We start from the raw sequence: 25,645 nt of genomic DNA, 5'->3' as shown, positions 1-25,645 counted from the left end.
GCATTCTTTTGCTCTCTCTCACACACAAATACTTATGCTCAATCATACACACACAAAAAATGCACACTCTCCACAGACTGTGCTCCTCCTGACTGTTGGCAATGGAGGGGAGGGAGTGGGGTGCCAATGTTTCTTCTTTCGGTGGGGTGGGGGTTGAGGAAGCCAATGGTGTTCCTCGGATCATGCTCTTCTTGACTTCTGGATGTGAGAGGCCACTGATGCTTTTTGCAGTTCTCCAGGTTCGCTTCTGACTGCCCGGGTGGGATGGGGGGATGATGTGATGACTTTTGGACCTGCAGGTTGCTCTGCTCCTGGACTGCAGACAAAAGGGGAAGGTGGCAGCATTGGTGATTGTATCCTGATTTGGGCCACCGTAAGGACACCCCAGAAAGCAGGCAGAACGCCAGAAGCAGGCACAGCAACTCAGATCTTGAGGCCACAAAGCTGTATCGGGTGAGAGAGATGGCGCCCCTGCTGGATGGCACCTCTGGCCGAGGCCATATCGGCCATAGTCTAGCTACGGTTCTGAGGGGAGTGTTAGCTGGATGGGAAAATCTAGAGAAAGTAGATGAGCAGTGGGCAAAACTAAAAGCAGATATTGCATAGGTAACAAACCTTTTTGTTAGAAAAATAAATAAAAGGTAAGAGGAAAAAGAGGCTGCTTTGGCTTTCTAAAGAAGCAACTGAAAAGGTAAAAAAAAGTCCGGGTTTATAAACTATAAGAGTGCACAAAAAGAGGAAGGCAGGCAGCAAGATCAAGAAAAGGTAAGAGAAGCTAGGAAGGTAGTCAGGGCAGCAAAGATGTAAATGAAAGAAAAAAATAACAAATACATTAAAATGGGGGGGGGAACAATACTTTTTTTTTTTTTTTAGATGCGTTAGGAGAAAGTGCATAAGTGGCATTGTGAGATTCAGAGGAGGAGAAATATGGAGAGGCTGACAAGGAAAAGCAGAATTGCTTAACACATTTTTCTGTTTGATGTTCTCTGAGTAGGACCACAGAAAACAGAAACAAATAAGATTGGACATGAGGAATTAGTGAGGAACTAGCTGAACTTAAAATAGATAAAGTGATGGGGCTGGATGGGATACATCTGAGGTTTTTAAGGAAATTTAGAGATGATCTGGCAGCCCCGCTAGCTGACCTGTTCATTGTTTCTTTAGAGTCAAGACTAATTCCGGAGGACTGGAGACAGGTGGATATGGCTCCTCTCTACAAAAGCAGAAATAAGGAGGAGGCTGAGAACTACAGGCTGGTTAGTCTGAACTCTGTGGTGAGTAAATTAATGGAAGTGCTGCTAAAATAGAGGATAGTGCATTTCTGGAATCCAACGGATTGCAAGATCCAGGTTATGGAATGCTTCTAAGGCTTCGGAGAGCCAATCTTTGGGCGGATGAAGCCTCGCTCCAAGTTTTCCCGGATGTATTCTGTCATGGTCTGAGTCTCAGGGAAAGATAAGGGGTAAACCCTTTCCCATGGAGGGTATCCAGGAGGAGCTTGATCCTGCAATTGTATGAACGATGATGGGGCAGCGTCTCAGGCAATTGAGAGCTCCTGGCTGTGAAATTGGCTCTTGAAGAGTGGCATCATCTTCTGAAAGGAGCTCAACGCCATATCACAATATATATGGATCACAAAAATCTCAAACATCTTCACCAAGTTCAGCAATTAAATGCAAGGCAGGCTCGCTGGTCCTTGTTTTTCACCTGCTTCGACTTCGAACTGTGATACCCCCTGCACTAAAGAACTGACAAGCAGACACTCTCTCATACTCCTTCAAATGCTGAGGATACTCCAAAGCCTCCCAGACACATCATTGACCCTGCTAAGATACTTCTGGCTACCTCATGACCGTTCCTCCAGGGAAGTCAGTCGTACCTTCCTGTCTGCATGAAAAAGAGTTGAAATTGGCCCATGACTCCCATGTCGCAGGTCACTCTGGATGGGCATGCATCTTAGAATTGCTTCAGTGGTACACTTGGCCCCAACTGAAGCAAGATGTCAAAGCCTACATTGACTCATGCCCGACCTGTGCACAGAAAAAACATTGCATGGCTGACCCTAGGGGCTGTTACAACCATTGCCAGCCCACAGGGAACCTGGATCCACCTGTCCATGGATTTCATCATAGACTTTCCCCTCTCGGATGGTGCCACTGCAATCTGCATGGTCATAGATTGTTTCCCTAAAATGGCACACTTCGTTCCACTACCGGGTCTCCCATGCACACCCGAGTTGGCACGCCTCTTTACTCTTCATGTCTTCTGTCTGCATAGTTTACCCAAACATATATTGTCAGACAGAGGAGTACAATTTACCGCAAAGTACTAGCATTTCTTATGCAAGAAATTTGGCATCACGCTAGATTTCACTACCACCTAAGGAAATGGACAAGCAGAGCACACCAGCAAGACTCTCAAGACCTTCCTTTGCTCGTATGTCCACTCATTTTCAAGAAGAGACTTAAGACTCTACTGTTCAGACAAGCTTTCCCATAACATCTCGCCGTTCACCACTTTCCCATGGAACCTATCATCCCAAGCTTAGGTTCCTAAATTCATCTTCCTCATCGCCCTAGCTTGCTATTTTTTGCTCCTGATCCCCTTTAAAATTGTAATAACCCTTTTTCCTTCCACACCCCCCTCTTTCAGGCCATTCCTCCCTCTCCCTGATTTACCAATTTGTTTAAGTTGCTCCCAAGTTATCTCCTCCCTTGTTCTATGTAAGACAGCTTTTGTTACTGTCAATTTTTTGGTTGCAATGTAAACCAGATTGATAATTAACTCTGTTAATTGAACTTCGGTATAAAAAGTTATAAATAAATAAATAAATGTCAATAAGCGACAGGATAACTGGGCCACTCTCTTACCCTGGGCTGAGTTTGCCCACAATACCCATGTCAATGCTGTCACCAGGTCCTCTCCCTTCCTACTGGTCTATGGGAAACAACCATTATCTCTTTTGTCACTGCCTGAGATAGTGCCAAATCCAGCAGCCCAACTGATGGTCCAGAAATTACAAGAACTATGGGCTCGCACCCATCTTCTGATCCAAAAGGCCATAGCTAAAAATATGACGGATGTTCACAGAAGGCCAGCACTGAAATTTAAAGTGGGAGGGAAAGTATGACTCAGCATGCGCCATTTACGCCTGCGGGAGCTCTCCGTGTACTTGGCTCCACACTACATTGGACCTTTTTCACTTTGACAACTGGGGCTTCACACATATCAATTGAAATTGCCATCAACTTTCAGGATATAGCCCTTGGGGGTATTGCCGAAGAATCTGCATGCCAAGCTGAGGTCCAGTGGTGCCAGAGCCCGGTGCTGGTGGCCTTGGTTTGGCGCATGGGAGTTTTTCAGCAATGCCCCTAAATCTGTGGTCTTTGACCTCCTACTACCCTGGCCCCTTTTTCTTTTCTTGTATATACATTTGTGCCCTAGTTTTTTCCCACCTCTATCCTGTTATCTTTTAATATTAACCCTAAAAATTGTACATAGTTTTAAAAATAATTTTATTACAAATGTTGTTAAATTTACAAGTTCGTATTTGTGTCCTTTCTTTTGTAGGGGTTGATTAATAGTGTTTCACAGGTAGACTCTACTGTTCAGACAAGCTTTCCCATAACATCTCGCCGTTCACCACTTTCCCATGGAACCTATCATCCCAAGCTTAGGTTCCTAAATTCATCTTCCTCATCGCCCTAGCTCATCTTGTTTGATCCATTGCTAACAGTGCCTCAGCAGTTAGACTCTCAATTCCTGTGTCTTTCCCAGGGGTCAAGGCTTCAACATGCTGATGCAGTAATCTTGGTGCTAATAAAATAGGCACTAGTTTTCGCTGAGCATTTTGTAATGCCAATATTATTTTGAATATATTCCTGATGCAGTAAGCTAAAGATATGCTAATGCATCTGGACTTTATAAATGGTAAGAAACCGTAAAGTTTGTGTTTGACTACGCTCTGCCCATTTTTACTAGGGAAGAGGGTGGAGCCATTCCTGACAGGCTTTCTGGATAAGGGGTGATGCTGCCACTTACTCGGAGAAGTCCATTATTATTCATGTAAATGTGGGTGGCTGTCTGCACTGTGTTAGACTATCATTCATTCTACCTATGTCCCCCAGTTAGTTTAATGCAGCCCTGCTTCCCCTGACCATCCCCTCATTTACCCTCTTGTACCTTCCCTCTACCTTAGTATGCTCACAGGAGATGGTGGGAGGGGAGTGTGGGAAGCCAGTATGTGAAGCAGCAACTGGGCCAGGAAGCTGTCACACCCAGTAATGCTTGAAGTAGTGGGACAAACAGGCAGTGACCTTATGTCTCCTCAGGCTTGGCAATTAGTCTTCATGGCCTTCTTAATTATGACAACACATAACACCCAAATCTGAGTCATGTGGCTATCCTGTCTCTAGGTGGGCAGCTCCAACACAATCAACTCTGCTGTGCCTTCCCCCGAGTGGGCAGAAGTGATCAGTTTTCTGCTCTGTTCTGCAAGATGGTAGGAACAGGTGCAACCCTCAGCTCAGCTCAATTTCTAGAGGAAAGGCAGAACTAGTGTACACAGCTGACTCTACTCCACTTCCTTGGGACCAGAAAAAAAACCTACCAGAAAGCCACTCTGGGTTGTTTCCCCAAAATTCATATCGAAACAGATGTACAGAGTTATGTGGCTGGAAGAGGGACTACTCCCGAATCACTGGGGGGAAGGGTGATTACACACAGGGCCCTTATTACCACAGGATGAAGTGGAAACAGAGTACGCAGAAACACACTGTTAGTAAGGAGTGGGTTAGGGATGTCGGTTTAGCATCACGAGAGCAAAGAGGAGGAGGAGTTTGGAGTGAGAGAACCCCATAGTCATTATAAGCCATCCACAGTTTTCCACTATGAATCTGCATTCCCAGTCTGCAGTTCTCCTTTAGCTACCTGTGCTCATCCAATATATACAGAGTGTGAAGAAATTGTTATGCTACAACCTTAAGAATAACAATTTCTTGTAATCTCATTTACTTCAAATGTCACAGAACATACATGCAATATGACACAAACAACTGATATGCAATAGCTACCTGTTAAAAAAAAAAAAAAGCTCTTTCACATCCCTATCAGCCAGCTGACACATCTCCATGCCGATAATCTGTAGCCATTGAAAATCCTTTCAAAGATCAAACAAACGGAAAGCTTTCTTACATCCTACCCTTCAGAGGGCTTCCAGTAGCTACCAGCAGAAACCCAGCACTTTCTACTTGCTGATATACAACGTTGGCCCCCCTCAACCTCTTAATGATTGGAAGGTGGATGATAAGTAAATCACAACTCTAGCACTAAACTTTCAAAAGGGAAACTTTGATAAACTGAGAAAAATAGCTAGAAATAAACTAAAAGGTGCAGGTACAAAAACTTAGATTGTAAGCCCTCTGGGGATAGAGAAATACCTACAGTACCTGAATGTAAACCGGTGTGATATCTCAACTGAGATCGAATGTCGGTATATAAAAGCAATAAATAAATAAATAAATAAATAAATAAAAAACTATAAATGTTAAGAGTGTACAGCAGGCATGGACATTGTTAAAAGATACCGTCTTAGAAGCGCAGTCCAGATATATTCCACTCATTAAGAAAGATGGAAGGAAGGCCAGATGATTGCCGATATGGTTAAAAGGTGGGGTGAAAGAGGCTATTTTAGCCAAAAGATCTTTGTTCAAAAATTGGAAGAAGGATCCAGCTGATGAAAATAGGAAAAAGCATAAGCATTGGCAAGTTAAATGTAAAGCATTGATAAGATAGGCCAAAATATAATTTGAAAAGAAGTTGGTCATAGAGGCAAAAACTCATACTAAAAACTTTTTAAAATATACCCGAAGCAGGAAGCATGTCAGGGATAGGAGGAGATGTCTTTTTGTGAATTGCAAACTGGTTAAAAGACAGGAAACAAAGTAGGATTAAAGGTCACTTTTTACAGTGGAAAAAGGTAAACAGTGGAGTGCCTCAAGGATCTGTAATTGGACTGGTGTTTTTTAATATATTTATAAATGATCTGGAAAAAGGTGCGATGAGTGAGGTGATCAGATTTGCAGAAGACACAAAATTATTCAGAGTAGTTAAATCACAAGCAGACTGTGATAAGTTTCAGGAGTACCTTGTGAGACTGGAAGATTGGGAATCCATATGGCAGAGGAAATATAATGTGGACATGAGCAAGGTGATGCATATAAGGAAAAATAACCCATGTTGTAACTATGATGTTAGGTTCCATTTTAGGAGTTACCACCCAGGAAAAAGATCTGGGCATCATAGTTGGTATTACATTGAAATCACTGGCTCAAATGCGGTGGTCAAAAAAGCAAAGAGAATGTTAGGAATTATTGGAAAGGGAATGGAAAATAAAACAGAGGATGTCATAATGCTTCTCTATCGCTCAATGGTTAGACCGCACCTTGAATGCTGTGTGCAATTCTGGTCGCTGCATCTCAAAAAAGATATAGTTGCACTGGGAAAAGTACAGAGAAGGGCAACCAAATGATAAAGGGGATGGAACGGCTCCCCTATGAGGAAAGGCTAAAGAGATTAGGGCTGTTGAGTTTGGAGAAGAGATGGCTGAGGTGGGATATGATAGAGGTCTTTAAAATCATGAAAGGTCTTGAACGAATAGATGTGAATCAGTTAATTACCCTTTCGGATAATAGAAGGACTAGGAGGCACTCCATGAAGTTAGGAAGTAGCACATTTAAGACTAATGAGAAAAATGATTTTTCACTCAGCGCACAGTTAAGCTCTGGAATTTGTTGCCAGAGGATGTGGTTAATGCAGTTAGTGTAGCTGGGTTTAAAAAAAGGTTTGGATAAGTTCTTGGAGAAGAAGTCCATTAACTGCTATTAATCAAGTTGACTTAGGGAATGGCCTCTGCTAGTACTGGCATCAGTAGCATGGGATCTTCTTAGTATTTGGGTGCTTGCCAGGTTCTTGTGGCCTGGTTTGGCCTCTGTTGGAAACAGGATTCTGGGCTTAATGGACCCTTGGTCTGACCCAGCATGGCAATTTCTTATGTTCTAATGCATATGATTTGCATATGATTTGAGAGCATGCGTGCATGGTAAATCACAGGCTGAAAGCACATGCATGTGCACCGTATTTGTAATGTGATTGCACATGTGCGTGTAAAACCCGTTTCCATCCTGTAAGTGGGCCAGTAACACAGCCAGTATCCCAGTACTAGTACACTTCCCCCTAGCATATACGTTTTAGAACGACAGAGCAGGGAAAAAAAGAAATTTATTTTGGTCCAGCAGGGCTGTGTGTAGGTGTGTGTGAAAAAAGCCCCCGTTTTATCGGTCGTGATAGCCATCATAATAGCCGCGATTCACAATAACAGTGGCTATCCAACGATAAAAACGTTTTCCCCCTCTACCACACCAAAAAAAAGGTGCTATTTCCGACTTTAAATCCCGTGTAGGGTGCAACAATTTTTCACAACAGGCAGTAGGAGTGCCTCATTTGCTAACTTTAGAATATTCATTATAAAATTTGCATACAAATGCGCAACACAATAAATATTGTGTATTATTGCATGTTAAAACCCATTTAATTTCCGATAAAGCCTAACGCAATTTGATGAATGACCCTGTAAAATAGCAACTTTCACACGTAAATGTTGGCCCTGCTATGCTACACCTCTTTTTTACATGTTCATATTTACGCGCGAACCCAATTAACAAGTGTATATTTGAGGTTTATAAAATAGCATATGTGCATGTTATTTACACGTGCATATGCTAATTTTTCCACCCACAACCTTTTTGAAAATCACCTTTAAGTGAGACAGATTACTGCATGATGGTCTGAAATAATTGAGGGTAGGATTTCACACGACTCCATCAGAGCACATGCTGAGGGTGTGTGTACATTGAAAATAGTCAATTCTGCTATAAGAGTTAAATCTCAAGGTAAAAATAAATATAATCTTACCTGTTGGGATTCAAGGACCTCTGAATATCTTGCAATTTATAGGTATGGGCAAGCTGAAAAAAAAGAACTAGCAGTTGGGAGTGTGCTATTAATGGATGGGTTAGATCTATCTAGTACAAGAGAGGGACTGACCTTCCAGTCTTCCACTATGAGAAAAGGGCAGGATATAAAATCCTCTAGGACTTTGAACAGGTTGGTAAAGAACTTACTATGCCCATGATTCCAGCCATAAATATTAACCAAAGTGAATTGTTGGAATATAATTGGTTCGATTTATGGATTAAAATACAAGTACCTCTATTTCTAGAGTTAAATGATGCTGTATATATTTGCACAACCCACCTCCTTTTAAGTTTGAGATGCTTTGAATAGGTCAAGTGCATCTCTTGTAAAAAAAAAAAAATATATAGATATATATATAAATATATTCATTCTGACACTTATGGTTCTTCAGAAATGTTAGAATTCTTATTTTTTCACAGAGGAAGAAATACCTCTCACATTTAGAGAGACTATTTTAATGTTAAGATTTGCCATTATGTTAAACAGAACAGTATATGTATGCACTTAAAATACAAAATGCATAATTGTAAAACTGAAAATGAAGCAATTTGTTAACAGTGAATGCTGCAACATACACCAAGAGTACTGTATACAAAAGAAATAGTTCATACATTCAAAAGCTGTGTTTGTATCATTTTTGTGTTAGGTTTTTCGGCCTGCAGTGTCTTCGCAGGCCGTCACACTCACCTTTGATGCCACAGAGAGCTGGGCCTCCCCTCTGCGGTGGGTTGGAGCTCACATGTGCGGCATGATACCACCAAGACCGCTGCCACTCCTCCATAGGCGCACGTGTTCCCAACTTGCCTGCCTCATCTCTCCAGCTTTGCCTGCCTCATCTTTCCAGCCCTGCTTTATCTCTCCAGCCTTGCCTGCCTCGTCTCTCCAGTTCAGCCCACCTTGTCTTATTCAGCCTTGCCCCCTTGCCTGCTCTACTGTGTCAGTCCTTCTCCTTGTCTTCTAGCCTGCCCTCAGACTGACTTCTGGATCTGACCCTATCCTGGACTTTGACCGCTCTTATTTTCTGCCTGCCCTTGACCCTTGTCTGGACATTGACTCTTCTAGCTCAACCCAGGGAGAAAGGGGTTGGTATAGGTGAAGCTCCCGACCCATCTCTTCCTTGCCAGCTATCAGTGAAGCCTATGAGGCCTTTCCCAAAGGCTGAGTCAACCTCACCACAGCACAAATTACAGTTTGCTGAGTCCATGGACTCAGCGGTCTTGACCTCATTCCAGGCTATACCTGATCTGGCTGAACATGTCCATAAACAAAGGGGTCTGAACCAGGTGACTGTAGTCCTGGAGGAGGTCGTGCACCTCATAGACACCTTGACCCCTGCACCAGTTTCACCTCCAGTAACTCAGCCTCCTACTAGCTCAGCAAATCACCCAATAACAGTTCTCATCTCCCTGCACTGCCTCAATACCAGGGTGATCCTAAGGAAGTCACAGCTTCATCAACCAATGCCACATGCATTTCAAGCTGTAATCCGCTCTCCTCCCTACCGACTGGTCTAAGGTGACCTACATCTTGTCACTGCTGGGTGGTACCACATTGGCCTGGGCGTCTCCTTTATGGGAGCGTGACAACTCCATGATCTTCCTGATTTCCTCCAGCAGTTCAGGCTTGTATTCGAAGAACCGGGTTGAGCTTCTTTATTGGCAGCAGACCTCCTCCAGATTCAGCAGGGTTCCTGATCCCTTGGGAAGTATGCAATAGCATTTTGGATACTCACCTCCGAACTATACTGGGGGAAAGATGGGGAAAGATAGTCTCACTGCCATCTTCTGGCAAGGTCTCTAAAGCAGAATCAAAGATGAACTGGCCAGGTGAGAGATTCCTCCTTCAATGGCTGCCTTTATATCCTTGGCTGGTCGTATTGATCGCCGTTTTCAAAAAAGGGCTTTGGAAACTAAGAGCAACTGGCAGCACTGGCTCTGTGTTTTCAGCACCCTCTTATTCCCGCTTCTTCTCCTGACTCCAGGACTCTGGAGAAGCCCAATGCAGATGGGCAGAATCAAACTTTTCCCAAAAGAAAATCTTTGACGAAGGCAGTTGGGTCTATGTTTATATTGTGCTGGCATGGGCACGTGGCATCCCAATGCCCAGAGAAGTCAAGAAACTCCTGTGCCTAGGCTTGACCAGGAAGGCAACCCTAGGCTAGACACTGTCCTCCCCCAATTGCAATCTCCACTGAAAATGGTCAGTTCCAAATGGAAGCAGTCCTAGATTCCAGAGCAGGCGTGAACTTTATTGATCAAGCCCTTATCCGCCAGTACCGGATTTTGACCATTAGACTGAATCATTCATTAACTATTTCCTCTAGCTATGGGGAGCCCTTCCCAAGCCAGCTCACTGAAATAACTGTTCCACTCTCTCTTCGCACTGGCCTTCTTCCTGGATCTGGCATGGTGGGGGTCACACCTGCTTCCCCACTTGTCTCACTTCTGTTTCACCTCTGCCTACTCATTGACATTAGCAGCCGCTGTACCTGTACTACCACCACAGTATGCTGGTTTTGTCGATGTGTTCTCTAAACAACGGACAGAGACATTACCCCCGCATCGCTCCTACAATTGTGGCATTGACCTCCTTCCAGACAAGGCTCTCTGACAGGGGAGGGTCTACCTGTTATCAGCCAAAGAAACCAAAGCTATATGCATCAAGGAGAACTTGGCAAGGGGCTTTATGTGCCCAACCTCTTCCCTCATTGGAAAGAAGGATGGTAGTCTCTGGCCTGTATTGACTACAGGGATCTCAGTGCACTCACGAAGAAGAACTGGTACCCATTACCTTTGATCCCCAAACTTTTGACTGCTTACAAAGAGCAAAGGTCTTCACCAAGTTGGATTTACGAGGAGTTGATAATCTCATTTGCATCAAAAAGGATGACAAATGGAAAACCACATTCAATATGCCATTTGGACTTTGCAATGCCCCAGCCATATTTCAGAATATGGTGAATGAGATTTTCTGGAAACTCTTGTACTCTCATGTGGTCATATACCTTGATGACATATTCATCTACTTCCAGTCTCTGGACTCCCACTGGCATCATTTTAGACAGGTTCTACAATGCCTCTGAAAATATCATCTGTACACGAAACTTGGAAAATACCTCTTTAAGCAGGACCAGCTTCCCTTTCTGGGATATATAATTTCTCAAACTGGCTTTCATGTGGATCCTGCTAAACAGAAGGCCATCTTAAACTGGCTCCAGCCAGTCGGTCATTGAGCATTATAGCATTTCTTAGGATTCGCCAACTATTACTGCCAATAAATTCCTGGGTAGTCTACTCTTGCAGCACCACTCACTGCCTTGACCAGGAAGGGTGCCAATACCTGATGTCGGAATACAGATGCTATTGATGCCTTCCAGGTTCTCAAGAAAACCTTCTCTGAAGGACCTTGTTTTCAACATCCAGACCCTGATCTTCCCTTTGTCCTGGAGTAGATGCCCCTACTCTTGGGTAGAAGCTATCTTCAGACAACACAGTGATCAAGGGAGCCTCCTGCCATGTTCCTTTTTCTCTAAAATGTTTGCTCTGGCAGAGAGGAATTACATAATTGGGGACCGCAAACTTCTCACAGTGAATCTGACATTGGAAGAGTGGTGGCACCTCTTACAGGGGGCCAAACACCAGATCATGATCTACACTGACCACAAGAATTTAGAATACCTGCAATAGATTCAACAGCTCAATCCCCAGACAGGCTTGCTGGTCTCTTTTCTTTAACTGATTTGATTTTGAGCTCCACTACCAAATAGCAACCAAAATTCAGAGAGTGGATGCCCTCTCCCGCACCTTTTTAATAGAGGACATAACAGAGACCCCTCAACACATCATTGACCCTGCAAAGGTCATGATCACTACAGCTACACCACTTCTGCGAGAAAAATTTTAAAAAGGGCTCATGATTCTCACTTGGCAAGACATCTCGGAGTAGCCCATACCCTTGAGCTCCTCCAACACCACTGTTTGTGGCCCCAAGTGAAGATGGAGTCCTGTCCTGTTTGTGTGCAGCATAAATTTACTATGCCCAACCCTGAGGGCTGTTACAGCTGTTGCCAGCTCCCAGAGAACCCTGGACATAGTTTTTATTGTGGACCTCCTGCTCTTACATGGCTCCACCACGATATGGGTCATGATAGATAGATTTTCCAAGATGGAACATTTTGTACCTCTCTTTGACTTGCCTTCTGCTCCTGAGTTAGCATACCTCTTCATCCAGCTTGTTTTCAAATTACACATATTACCCTCTCATATCCTGTCTGACAGGCATCCAATTCACAGCCCGATATTGGAAGGGCCTTTGTCAAAAATTTGGCATCACTTTGGACTTTACCACAACTTGTCACCTCAAGATAACTGTTAAAGGGAGAGAATCAAATAGATCCTCAAAGCCTTCCTCCGCCTGTATGTCAATGAAAGACAGGATGACTGGGTCATTCTGCTACCCTGGGCTGAATTCTTAGTAGTGCCACCAACTCTTCCCTGTTCTGGGTTTTTACGGCAAGCATCCACTAGTTCCTTTGCCATTCCTTCTGTCAGTGGCTTACCTGGCAGTCCGACTTACAGCCCATGAACTCCAGGACGTGTGGGTACAAGCTAACCAACTATCTCCAAAGCCACAACTGAAGCCAAGAAACACACTGACCTCAAATGAGGGACCTGCCCCACAATTTCAAGTGGGAGACTTGGTGTGGTTAAACATGCAGTACCTGTACCTCTGCATACTTTCACTCAGGCTGGCACCTCAAATTATAGGTCCTTCCTCGGTCTTACATCAGATTCGACCAGTATCTTATCAACTCAAACTTCCTGCCACTTTGAGGATACACAACATATTCAATGTGTCCCTACTGAAGCCATTGGTTCTCTCCTGACCATCTTGATGGCCTTCCAAACCCGCAGAAGTTTTTTCAGAGGAAGAAACATACTATGAGGTACAGGAAATGTTAGACTCTCGCAGACGAGGCAAGAGATTGGAATATCTCATTGCATGGAAGCATTATGAACCAGAAGAGAATTCTTGGGAGCCATCAGCCAATCTCAATGCACCTTTGCTGGTAAAAGAATTCCACCATCAATATCCTTCAAAGCCTGAGTGCCAGATCTTGGGGGGGGGGACGGGGGGACTTTTATGAATGCCAGCCTGCAGGATGTCCCTCTTAGTGAGACCCCACCTATATTCCAAATGTAATAATATTGCTATCCAATAGTTATGGATCTTTATAAAAATATGTATAGCTTACAGAGCCAAAACTATTGGATAGCATTCTCTTCTCTGCTTCCTTTTCTTGCTGTACACTTTCATTCAATGTGATGTTGGTTATGGTGACTATAGGTTAAAATTGCTATAATAATGGCTTTTTGTTGAATTCTTCTATGCTCTGCTCAAAATTGTACAGGGAAAAATGCTAGTGGTAGAAAAGTTCAGAGTAGGAGATCCCATGGAGAATATTACAATCATATGAAAAGAGTGAGGAAGGACATGCAGTGTGGAAGGAAGAGCATAATGATTTAAGAGAGAAAGCCAAATCACATTGAGAATACTTCTGAAAGGCTAAAAAAAGCATGAACATTTGTATAGTAAAACTATAGTTATTTCATGTAGAAAAGTGAAAAATTGGTTCCCAGTTATGAAGAAAGGGTGATAAGGGAATACAAATGGAGAAAAAACTTGCCACGTAGCTGAGCATGACAGTTTATTGCTTCGTAGCCCTGGCTGGGGCCTGTTCTGATTGAAATAGGACTTATTTGCCAGGCCTTGCCTGTTGCGGTTCTGGCCGCGAGTGCCGCGACCAGACCCTTACCTCCGTGCTCCTGGACCTACTCCCGCTTCTGGAGGCCTGCTTTGTGCCCTGTTCGGTGGCATCCCCATGGGGGCCGCACTGCCGGGAAGCTTCCCATGGACGCTCTGCTTCTAGGCGCGCGCACCACTTGGACGCTTTTCTAGGCCGTTTCCCGCCAGCGGTGACTCCACCCAGTTCCTGACGTCAGACGCTGCGGCCTTGATAAGCCGGCCACGGACACTCAGTCTTTGCTTTGCAATGGGTTTACCTCCCGGTTCCCTGTTGCGTCGTGCCCCGGAGTGAGCTGCCTTGCTACTTGCTCCGTTCCTGCTTGCCTGCCACAGTACCTGCTTGGTTCCTGCTTGCCTGCCACAGTGCCTGCTTGGTTCCTGCCTGCCAGCTGCAGTACCTGCTTGGTTCCTGCCTGCCTGCTACAGTTCCTGTCTGGTTCCAGTACCCGATTCCTGCTACAGTTCCTGTCTGGTTCCAGTACCCGATCCCTGCTACAGTTCCTGCCTGGTTCCAGAACCCGAGCCTTGTTACAGTTCCTGCCTGGTTCCAGAACCCGAGCCTTGTTACAGTACTTCTAGTCCTAGTCTGGTTCCCGTTCCCAGTCCTGTTCATCAACTCGCCTAAGTCCCAGCGGTCGGGCCCCTACGGGCTCCTCCCGGGGGGGCTTCGGCTTCCAAGGGTGAAGCCGCCTAAGTCCCAGCGGTTGGGCTCCTACGGGCTCCTCCCCGGGGAGTACCAGCTTCCAGGGTGAAGAGCACCTCTACGTCCAGCCTGAACATCTGCCTCCCGGCCTGCCACATACTAGAGACATTGACCATCTTTCCCAGTCTCCTGCAGGTCGGCCCAAAGGTCCACTAAACTGAGTTCCCATAACACTTGCCCATCTGAAATAAAGAGGCAAAAATGTGAACTAGTATTTTTAAGTGTTCTGCCTTAAGAGTTCTGCAATTCCATGTTATGAACTAACGTGACTATTACTACTAAAATGTTTTTCGGAAATTAAAGCTGTGAACATTTTTCCTATCATGTTTAAGGGACAACAAAATCAGCATGCACTGATTTGTAACCACAAATTCCTAAGCAAGACATTTATTTAAAAATCAAATAATTTTTTTTGCTATTTTTTAAAGCCTATTTTTGAAAATTAATTCACATAGATAAGAAAACAATAGGCATGTATGGGAAGCTAAGGCCTCTCATTTCCACAAAGTGATTTGTGTCTCTATAATAAAGTTCTGGAGACTGCGTGCATTCTGAAATATCCTGTGAAAACGGATTAGTGAAAGTCTTTCTTATGGATTGTGATAGTTTTCCTGAAGTGATACAGTATTTATTTTCTCTTTAATTTTCTCCCATTTTCCAAAATGCATTCCTAGTTCTGCTGGTGGATGAAAAGAATAGCTTGTTAGCAGCTTAGTATACATATAGCCACCAGGTGGCTGAGCATCACAAGGCATTGCTTTATGCCTAGGTGCTTAGACTGCAGAAAGAATTGAAATGACCACTGCTAGAACCTGTATTATCAGTAGGGGTGGTACTAAAAAATAATTTTGTTTCGTTTTTCTTATCATTTCGAGAGTGGGCCTTTTGGGTCCATCTCCGGATTGTAGGTTTTTAAATTTGTTTTGTTTATAAAAAAACAAAAAATGCTGTGAGAACCTGCCCCCAATCCTTCCCCTTTTTTACACTGTTCAACACTGACCAGGTGGTCCACCCTAAGGCCACCCTCCTGAGTCCCCCCAGATTCACCAAAAAATCCCAGGTGGTCTAGTAGGGTTTCAGGAATGACTTCCTGGGCCCGGTGGCTGCCATTACCCTCTCATATCCTGTCTGACAGAGACATCCAATTCACCGTCCGATATCGGAAGAGCCTTTGTCAAAAATTTGCCATTACCCTGGACTTTACCACTACGTACCATCCTCAAGGCAATAGTCAGACGAAAAAAAATCAACCAGAGCCTCAAAATCTTCCTCCACCTATATGTCAATGCGAGATAAGATGACTGGGCCATCCTGCTACTTTGGATAGAGTTCTCACACAACAAATACTTTAGTAGTGCCACCGGCTCTTCCCTGTTTCAGGTTGCTTATGGCAAGCTTCCACGAGTTCCTATGCCACTCTCTCTCCCCATGGTTTTCCCTGCAGTTCAACTTACTGCATAGTAACTTTGGGATCTATGGGTACAAACTAATAATTTAATTACCAAAGCCATAGCTCAGGCCAAGAAACATGCTAACATAAAACGCAGACTTGCTCCACAATTCCAAGCAGGGGACTTGGCATGATTAAACCTCATCTGATGCTGCCAGCCTTGCCCTCAGGGCAGGACATCAACAAACTCTCTTCCCGTGGCTCAGAATGCTGCAATCACCATCATCTCTCAGGGCTGCCCTTGGCGCACATACGCTGGACCACACACTATATAAGGGACCCATGGTGGGAAAATGCCTGAGGTGCCCACCAATTACATCACTTCAGCCCTATATAGCGCTTCCCAAAACTTTTTCTCTCCACCTCAACAACAGGTCGCTACTTTCCTGTGTATGTGAGTTGCTGATTCTTCCATCTCTCCAGCCCAGCCTGCCTCATCTTCCCATCTTAACCTTAGTCAGCCTGCCTTCCTTCCTGCCCTGCTGTGTCAGTCCTCCTTGTTCCCTATGCCTGCCCTCAGACTGACTTCTGGATTTGACCCTAGCCTGGACACTGACCATTTTTGCCTGCCACCTGCCACTAACCCTAGCCTGAACATTGACCATTCTTGCCTGCCGCCTGCCTCTGACCCTAGCCTGACTGTGAACCTACTCTCTCACAGCTTCCTAAGAGACTCTCTTACTTAAGACCTGCCAGCCCCCAGAACCTGAGGGCTCACCAAGGGGAAAGGGGTTGGAATAGGTGAAGCTTCAGCTCATCTCTCCCTTGTATAGCTCACCAGTTATTGGTAAGGTCCTACAGGGTCTTCCTTGTACATTGAAACAAATTTACCACAGCATCAAGGGTCCACAAACTTTATACTTTCCTTTTCTTTTTCCTGGAGGCATGAATTTCCAGCTATACCTTGTTTATTGCAGAACATCCCACTGCCACCACCATTTGTTACACAACACGAGTGGTCAAGGCTTTTTGAGTGCTTTTATTTTCAGTACTTTAAATCTTCATATTCACAAAGTATTCATAGTCACAAAACATTTAACATTCCTATTCTCAAGGCTTTTCCCTTCTGTAGGAAGGAGTTGACATCCCCTGTAGTTCCCAGACCTCTCCCTGCTCCCCTATGAGGCTGTCATATGATAGGGGTTACCCAAAGGCACCGGTAGCCCCTATCACATGATGGCCAGCTTGGGGGGGCCTCCTGACCCCCACAAGACTTGCCAAAAGTCCAGCGGGGGTCCGGGAACGACTTCCTGCATGCGAATCATTTTTCTGTATGGAAAATGGCGCCGGCCACATTTTCCGTACGGAAAACGATTCGCGGCAGGAGATCGCTCCCGGACCCCCGCTGGACCCCCAGGGACTTTTGGCCAGCTTGGGGGGGCCTCCTGACCCCCACAAGACTTGCCAAAAGTCCAGCGGGGGTCCGGAACGACCTCCTGCAGTCGAATCATGTTGTCTACGGCTGGCGCCATTTTGCGCAAAATGGCGCCGGCCATAGACAACACGATTCGACTGCAGGAGGTCGTTCCGGACCCCCGCTGGACTTTTGGCAAGTCTTGTGGGGGTCAGGAGGCCCCCCCAAGCTGGCCAAAAGTCCCTGGGGGTCCAGCGGGGGTCCGGGAGCGATCTCCTATGCTCCTGACCTCGGGGGACAAAAAACAAAATGGCGCCGGTGCTACCTTTGACCTGTCATATGACAAGGCAAAGGTAGCGCCGGTGCCATTTCTACAAGCACCGGAGGTCCGAGAGTAAAAGATCACACCGGGACCCTTCCTCTGGACCCCAGGTAATTTAAGGCATTTTGGGGGGGTTCGGGAGGGTGGGGGATTTATTTTAAAGGGTCGGGGTGGGTTTTAGGGTTGTTTTAATGTGCCGGTTTTCCCGCCCTCCCCCTTCCCCTCCCCCCGATTTACGATTTTTTGACGATAAATCGGGGGAATTGTTATTGTATCGCGGCTCTAATGATTTTTGACGATTTAAAATATATCGGACGATATTTTAAATCGTCAAAAAACGATTCACATCCCTAGTGAATATTATCTTAGCAATTGCAATCATAGGGAAATTGAGAGCATGGAGAAGAACATAACATCAAGAAGCAGTCTTCAATTAAAGTAAATCGATAAATGTTAATTATGTCAACACTCACCATTTTGCTTCATTACCAGCACAATAGAGATTCTTAGGATTGGGTATCCAAGTACAATCTTAACTGATTAGATTGATTAAAAACATTTCATTCCCTGATAGGTGATAATACATCGACATGAGAATCTTAATACAAATTTGGCCCCTCTTTGTAGAGCTTCTCCTCTCATTGATAAAAATTCCTTTCTTCTGGTTTGTGTCTCACGGGAGATATCTGGGAAGATCCTTATACTCTGACCATAAAACCTCACATTCTGATGTCTGAAATATAATCTTAATAGTGAATCTCTCTCAGATAGAAAGGAAAATTGCACAATGAGGGTAGCTCTAGTACTTATATTTGTCTCAAATGATTTTTCCAAAAGGTTGGACAAATTCAAATCTACTTGATTATCTTGTTTTTGATTTTCTGATTCCTGATATTGAGGCATATAATAAATTCTAGCAATTGCTGGTATTGCTTCATTGATATACTTTAACACATTTACCAAATAGCTTCTAAACACATCTAATGGAGATATCAAATGAATTTTAGGAAAGTTTAATATCCTTAAATTATTCTTCCTAATTTGATTTTCTATTACTTCCAATTTATCAAAATTAATTTTCTCAGATCTAATTAGATTTGTTTGTACTTTATCCAACTCCTTCACTTTAGCCTCCAAAGAGATCACAGAACCTTCTACTTTATCAACCTTAATCTGTAGGACCACATTCTTATTCAAAACTTCCTGCAATGTATTAGCAATGTTGTTTATAGATCTTTGCATTGAGACTAACATGGCCCCAATTTCTTCAATAGTGAAATTTCTCGGTGTAATTTTAGATATCCCAGTCAAGGGTCCATCTTGGATATCACCACTTCCTCCCTCTATTGGAGCCTGCCTGGATGCGTGTTGTGTAGAATAAACACCATTTTGTTCCCTGGAGCTCAACAGTGGGCTCACCGAGGAGCAGATTAAACTATCTGCTTCTCTCTGGTCTCGCAATGGCGTAAAATCCATTTTAAGTTTGGGATCTTCCAAAGAAAAGACCCCGTCTCTCTTCCCGGATGGTGGCTCTGGTGTCGCTGGTGCACCAGGGGTTAATGATGTTTCATGGGTCTGGAGAATCATCCCCTGCTCCCAGTTTGATCCTCCTGCGACTCATCCTCTTGATATTTCTGTGGGAGTTCTTGCAAAGCAGTCCACTATTTTGGGTTGGGTTCTCTCAGCTTTGCCTTCCTCTTTGTGTGAGGCATTACAAAGAGGAAGCTCAGCCAAACCCAATATTATAAATTCAACATAGAAAGAAAAAGAAAAATCTTACCTAGGACCATTTGCACTTGACATCTAAAAATCCTTTTATTTCCTCTCCTTAGTCTCGTGGCTGCCGGACTATTTAATCAAGGTTCTCTGCCAAAAACAAACACGCCAAGCTAAGCCAAGCAAAGCCGCTTGCCCCTTAGGCGCGCATGGCTTTGGTGGCACGCCGGCGGCTGCGGCGCACCGGTAAGACGCTACTTTTGTAGGCATCTCGCTCAGCTCCGCCCCGATGTCCAGGCCTCGCAGGGAATCAGATAAAATAAAGAAATTTGCCACCGGGCAATCAAGCAAGTCCGCAGCAAGTTGGGAGCTGTAGGACCCTGCTTTTGTAGGCGTCTCGCTCAGCTCCGCCCCCGACATCCAGGCCTCGCAGGGAATCAGGTAAAATAAAGAAATTTGCCACTGGGCAATCAAGCAAGTCCGCAGCAAGTTGGGAGCTGTAGGACGCAGCGTTTGTAGGCATCTCGATCAGCTCCGCCCCCGACGTCCAGGCCTTGCAGGGAATCAGGTAAAATAAAGAAATTTGTCACCAGGCAATCAAGCAAGTTCGCAGCCCAAACAAGTTTTACTTGTTTCCAAAATAATTTTTCTTTAGTTCATGTTCTTTTTTTTTTTTTTTAATAAATTATATTGAATTTGAGTCAAGGCATTTATTGATGTGAATTAAAGCTTATTGCATTTCAGTATTTTATTATTGATTATTTTTTTGTACAATCAAATTTTATGGCACTCATTTCTCTCTCCTACCAGGGGCGGCTCAAGGCAATCTGCTGTCTGAGACAAGGAAAACAAATGCCCCTCCCCGCCCAAGATGTGGTGCAGGTCAAATCACAGGGAGAACATGGGGAGGGGGTTATCCCACTTGGAGTCTAGCCCCCTTGGTGATTTGAAATGATGGGGAAGAAGGGATGCAAAGGTCAGGACTCCCAGAGGAGTGGCAAATAGATTGTTAGATATATTCCAGGAAAAATCCCGCCAAAAAAAGCACACACACACACACACAGAGGCTGCTCTCCCCTCACCCCACTCAACAGGCTCTATCAAATTCTAGGGCTCTCTGCCATGGGCGAGAAGGAAGATGCTGAAGACCCTGCCCCTTTCTCTGCTCATACATTTGCCTGCTTGCTCTTTACTAATAAGATGTATTGTTTTCTGCCGGCAGAGCCCAAACTCTCTGCTGGTCTGCTGCTCCCGGGGTCCATCCTATTTGCCAGCAGGGCTTGGGCTCCCTGCCAGCCCGCTGTGAATACCATCCATACTGTGAAGGTCAGCATGGCGCAGGTCAAACATTAGCTGTTTGAACCGCGTGGGCTATGGAGGCCCCTCCAGTTCAAACAGCTGACGTTTTGACCTGTGCCACCAGAGTGACGTAAGAGACACCGCACTGACCTTCACAGTAGGGATGATGTTAACTTAGTGGCACCGGCACTGGGCGGGAGGAGGTTTTCAGGCTGGGTGGACTGCCAGGGCCAAATCCAGAGAGTTCCCAGGAATGCCCTGCGGGCTTGTTAGCAGAGCTGCGCATTGATGAGCCTGAAGGCAGGTGAGGCAGCCGTGGATGGAGAGTTTTGAAGAGCAATTTTTTGCCACCACAAAAATTTTGTCTCCTGAAGATGCCGCCTCACCCTGCCTCATTATAGAACTGCCCCTGGGGAGGAGGTTTTCAGGCTGGGTGGACTATAGCTGGACCGGAGTGCTAAAATCCGGACATTTTAGCCCTCCTTCTGGCTTCTAGACATGTCCTCAAATCTCCATACTGTTCAGAGAAAATCCGGACAGTTGGCAACCCTAGGGCACATGGGATTTGTGGGTGTTGGCCTGGAGACCCGACAATTCGTTCAGAATTCCGGAGTCTCCTGGACAAATCCAGAGAATTCCCAGGTATGCCCTGCGGGCTTGTCGACAGAGCTGTGCGTTGATCAGCCTGAAGGCAGGGTGAGGTGGCCGTGGATGGAGAGTTTTGAAGGGCAATTTTTGGCACCTCAAAATTTTGCCGCCTGAAGCAGCCGCCTCACTCTGCCTCATTATAGAACCGTCCCTGCTCCTACCTCTATGGAAACCACTTGTATTGTTAATAATCACAATACAGAGAGGAAGAGCTTTTTTTTGTGTGATTGCCATTGGAGGAAAAGTGAGGGGAGAGCAGTTTCTTAAGGAATTCTGTGAAAGCCGGAATCACTTTTTGCAGAAGGCTTTGTTCTTGCTGCAAGAATGTATTCAGTTGCACAAAGAGAGGTAACGTGGAATTTACAAACAATAAATACAGCTCTGTCCTTGGATCACAGAGTTTCACCCATATTCTATGCAACTGTGGGTCTTTCCTTTGGTCTTGAGACAAACAGAATGTTGGGAATTATTAGAAAGGGAATGGTGAATAAAATGGAAAATGTCATAATGCCTCTGTATCGCTCTATGGTGAGACCGCACCTTGAATACTGTGTACAATTCTGGTCGCCACATCTCAAAAAAGATATAATTGCGATGGAGAAAGTACAGAGAAGGGCTACCAAAATGATAAAGGGGATGGAACAGCTCCCCTATGAGGAAAGGCTGAAGAGGTTAGGGCTGTTCAGCTTGGAGAAGAGACAGCTGAGGGGGGATATGATAGAGGTCTTTAAAATCATGAAAGGTCTTGAACGAATAGATGTGAATCAGTTAATTACCCTTTCGGATAATAGAAGGACTAGGAGGCACTCCATGAAGTTAGGAAATAGCACATTTAAGACTAATGAGAATAAATTATTTTTCACTCAACGCACAGTTAAGCTCTGGAATTTGTTGCCAGAGGATGTGGTCAATGCAGTTAGTGTAGCTGGGTTTAAAAAAGGTTTGGATAAGTTCTTGGAGAAGAAGTCCATTAACTGCTATTAATCAAGTTGACTTAGGGAATGGCCTCTGCTATTACTGGCATCAGTAGCATGGGATCTTCTTAGTATTTGGGTGCTTGCCAGGTTCTTGTGGCCTGGTTTGGCCTCTGTTGGAAACAGGATGCTGGGCTTGATGGACCCTTGGTCTGACCCAGTATGGCAATTTCTTATGTTCTAATGCATATGATTTGAGAGCATGCAGCTGATCCAAAACCCTCCTTACAACCTTATCCATAGATAGCCAATAAGTAGCCACGTATTTTCAAATTTTTCTGTTTTGAATTTCACAGAATTCACAAAAATCCTTTAGTTGTGCCATCCTCTTTGAAAATTTTGAAAAGTAATTAAAAATAGCAGAAACAACATAATCAGAATCCACCGTCAAAGAGGATAACACCTTTTCAGTGCACAGGTTAATCAGGTGACATAAGCACCCCTGTGCATACACAGTTTGATTCTGATCAGAAATCACTTTCTTCAGACCATTTAGCCGTCCCATGTTCACACTAGCATTATCCATGGATAAGCCAACACAGTTTGCCTAAGGAATTCCTTTCTTCAAGAAGAAATCTCTCACTAGATTAAATATTCAATATGCAGTACAATCGTTATTGCAAAGCAGCATCTCGAAAATGCCCAGTTTAATTTGTCCTGATGATGGGTCAAGAAACCGAACCAATAAAGGATACAAATTTACCTCCATATAGATCATTGATTCTATCAAGACATAATGTAAAAGGGTTCTCTCATTACAAGGTCCAGTACAGGGTGTTGTTAATTATATCTGAGTCTTGCGATGTCCGCTAGCATTTTGCTTGGCAATGCTAGAATCGCTGAACATCTTTTTAAACAGTGGGCCTGCATCAAGTGAAAAGTATATTAACTTCAGTTGTTTTCTGAGAAAAATCACCCTTTAAACATCTAAAATGTAATTGGGTCTGCAATGTATCCTCTAGTGCATTTACTCTCTGCTTATGTGAGGCACGTTCTATGTGACCTTTACAATCACCAAGACCCTTGTGTTTAATTGAGACATCTGTGCAGCAAACTGAACAAAATATAAAATCACTTCCCTTGCGTGATCTTTTAAGAGCAGGCTATTCAGCAGAATAGCTATCCTTGTAGGAGCAGCTGTATTTTCTTTTTGACATCTATCTTATCAGAATTTAAATTAACCAGGTGACTCAAACTGTGATCTGCAAGTTCCACAGAGTCCCTCGCCGGATTAGCTTCTCTGTAAAAATCAGAGAGCTCTGTGTTGGACAGTGCTGCAAAGAAATATACTGTAGCTACTGGTCTACAAAATATTGTGTTAACCAGGCATTGGAAAAGTGCAGATAGTGCATGCATCCTAGACATGGTTGCATGAAATTTCCCCTTCTTATTATGGACATGATATTTTATTCTCTATCCTCTTCCACTGCAAATCTTCTCTGTTCTTTTCTTCCACGTTTCACTGCCAACCTTCTCGCTCCTCATGTCGCAGATCTTCTCTCTTTCCGCCTGCCATCACAGATCTTGGGATTTAGACAGCAACCAATGAGGTTTGAGGACAAATAAGCATGGGGGAAAGTTGCTGATGTGGCTTTTACCACTGCCAGATGCAACTCCAACATTGCTCTCTGCTTCCACGGCAAGGGTAAAGGGAAACTGGATTCGAGCAGCATCCAATGAGGCCCCTGTCTTTTTTTTTTTTTTTTGTGTTCAATATGTTTTATTGAGTGGTCAAACCTTCAATGCATACATGTAACATATATAACATATATAACCCGGGTAATACGTACAATACCCCAATTTCAATATAAACTTATACAATATTCTTACCCATACCTATGACCACCACTATCCACATTTTCTCCCTGTATAGACCATAGAACTACCCCATAGTACCATTCCCCCCCCCCACAGAAACTACAATTACAACCAATACAAAGCGAACATACCCCCCCCCCCCCCCCCCCCCCCCACAGAAAACTGATAATAATCATGTGGGTAATCAGCACAGCACAGCAGATACTAGCATAAGCTTGCTGGGCAGATTGGGTGGATTAATGGGTCCTTTTCTGCCGCCATTTCTATATTTATTCTTTTCCCTCTTGCTGCAAAAATCCTCTTCTTTTCTTCCTCCTGCCACTGCAAGCATTCTCTTCTTCCTCCGTCGCTGCAGACCCTGTCCTTTTCTCTTCTCTCCTTACCCCTGCTACTGCAGACCTTCTTCCTTCTTCCTACTACTCTTCCTCTTCCACCCTCCCACCAAGACTCAAGGATCTCTAGTGCTCTCCCTCCCTACTCCCTGCCTGATCCCCAGCTCACCAGTCCTCTGCATGGCTATATCGCCCCTAGCCATGCTCCCCATCCACTTGTGCCACAGTGACCATTTGACCAGGAGCTTTGATCCAGCTCTTCCCCACAGTCACTATTTATGATAGTGGTCATAAGGAATGCCCTATGACCACCGATTTATGCCTGATGCCTTATGACCACTGATTATTGTACATAGTTACTCTTGTTCATAGTTCTTTATCTATTTATTGATTTATTAATTTGCGTTGCCTTCAGTATTATCTACTCTCCCTGTTAATTGTATTTCTACCAGTTATATGTAAGGGCTCAGCCCAAAAGTTCTTGTTTGTTGTAAACCGATGCGATGTGCGAACGGCTATCGGTGTAGAAGAGACTTTAAATAAATAAAATAAATAAATTATGCCATCTCATCCTGTGCACACTCATAGAAAAGGCCTTGATCCAGCTCCTTCCCTATTTATCACCGATATCATCATTATAAATCATCAATTCATCATGATCATTAATAATAATCACCAATTCATTATCAATCAATTCATCAATCATTAATTTATTATCATTATTAATCCATTCAACATTATCATTCATTTTTAATTACTCATCATCAATTCATCATCGTTAATTAAGCATCAATTCAATCAATTCATCAGCATCATTATTTAATATATAATAAGCATCAATTCATCATTATTATAATAATTGATTATAAACAATGATGAGTTGATGATTAATATTAATAGTGATGATGAATTGATTAATAGAATGGAAAATATCATAATGCCTCTATATCGCTCCATGGTGAGACCACACCTTGAATACTGTGTACAATTCTGGTCGCCGCATCTCAAAAAAGATATAGTTGCAATGGAGAAAGTACAGAGAAGGGCAACCAAAATGATAAAGGGGATGGAACAGCTTCCCTAAGAGGAAAGGCTGAAGAGGTTAGGGCTGTTCAGCTTGGAGAAGAGACGGCTGAGGGGGGATATGATAGAGGTTTTTAAGATCATGAGAGGTCTTGAACAAGTAGATG

Source organism: Rhinatrema bivittatum, chromosome 1 (assembly GCF_901001135.1).
Source record: "Rhinatrema bivittatum chromosome 1, aRhiBiv1.1, whole genome shotgun sequence".
Classification (NCBI taxonomy): Eukaryota; Metazoa; Chordata; class Amphibia; order Gymnophiona; family Rhinatrematidae; genus Rhinatrema; species Rhinatrema bivittatum.
The sequence above is the reverse complement of the archived record's forward strand: the minus strand, read 5'-3'. Positions refer to the sequence as shown.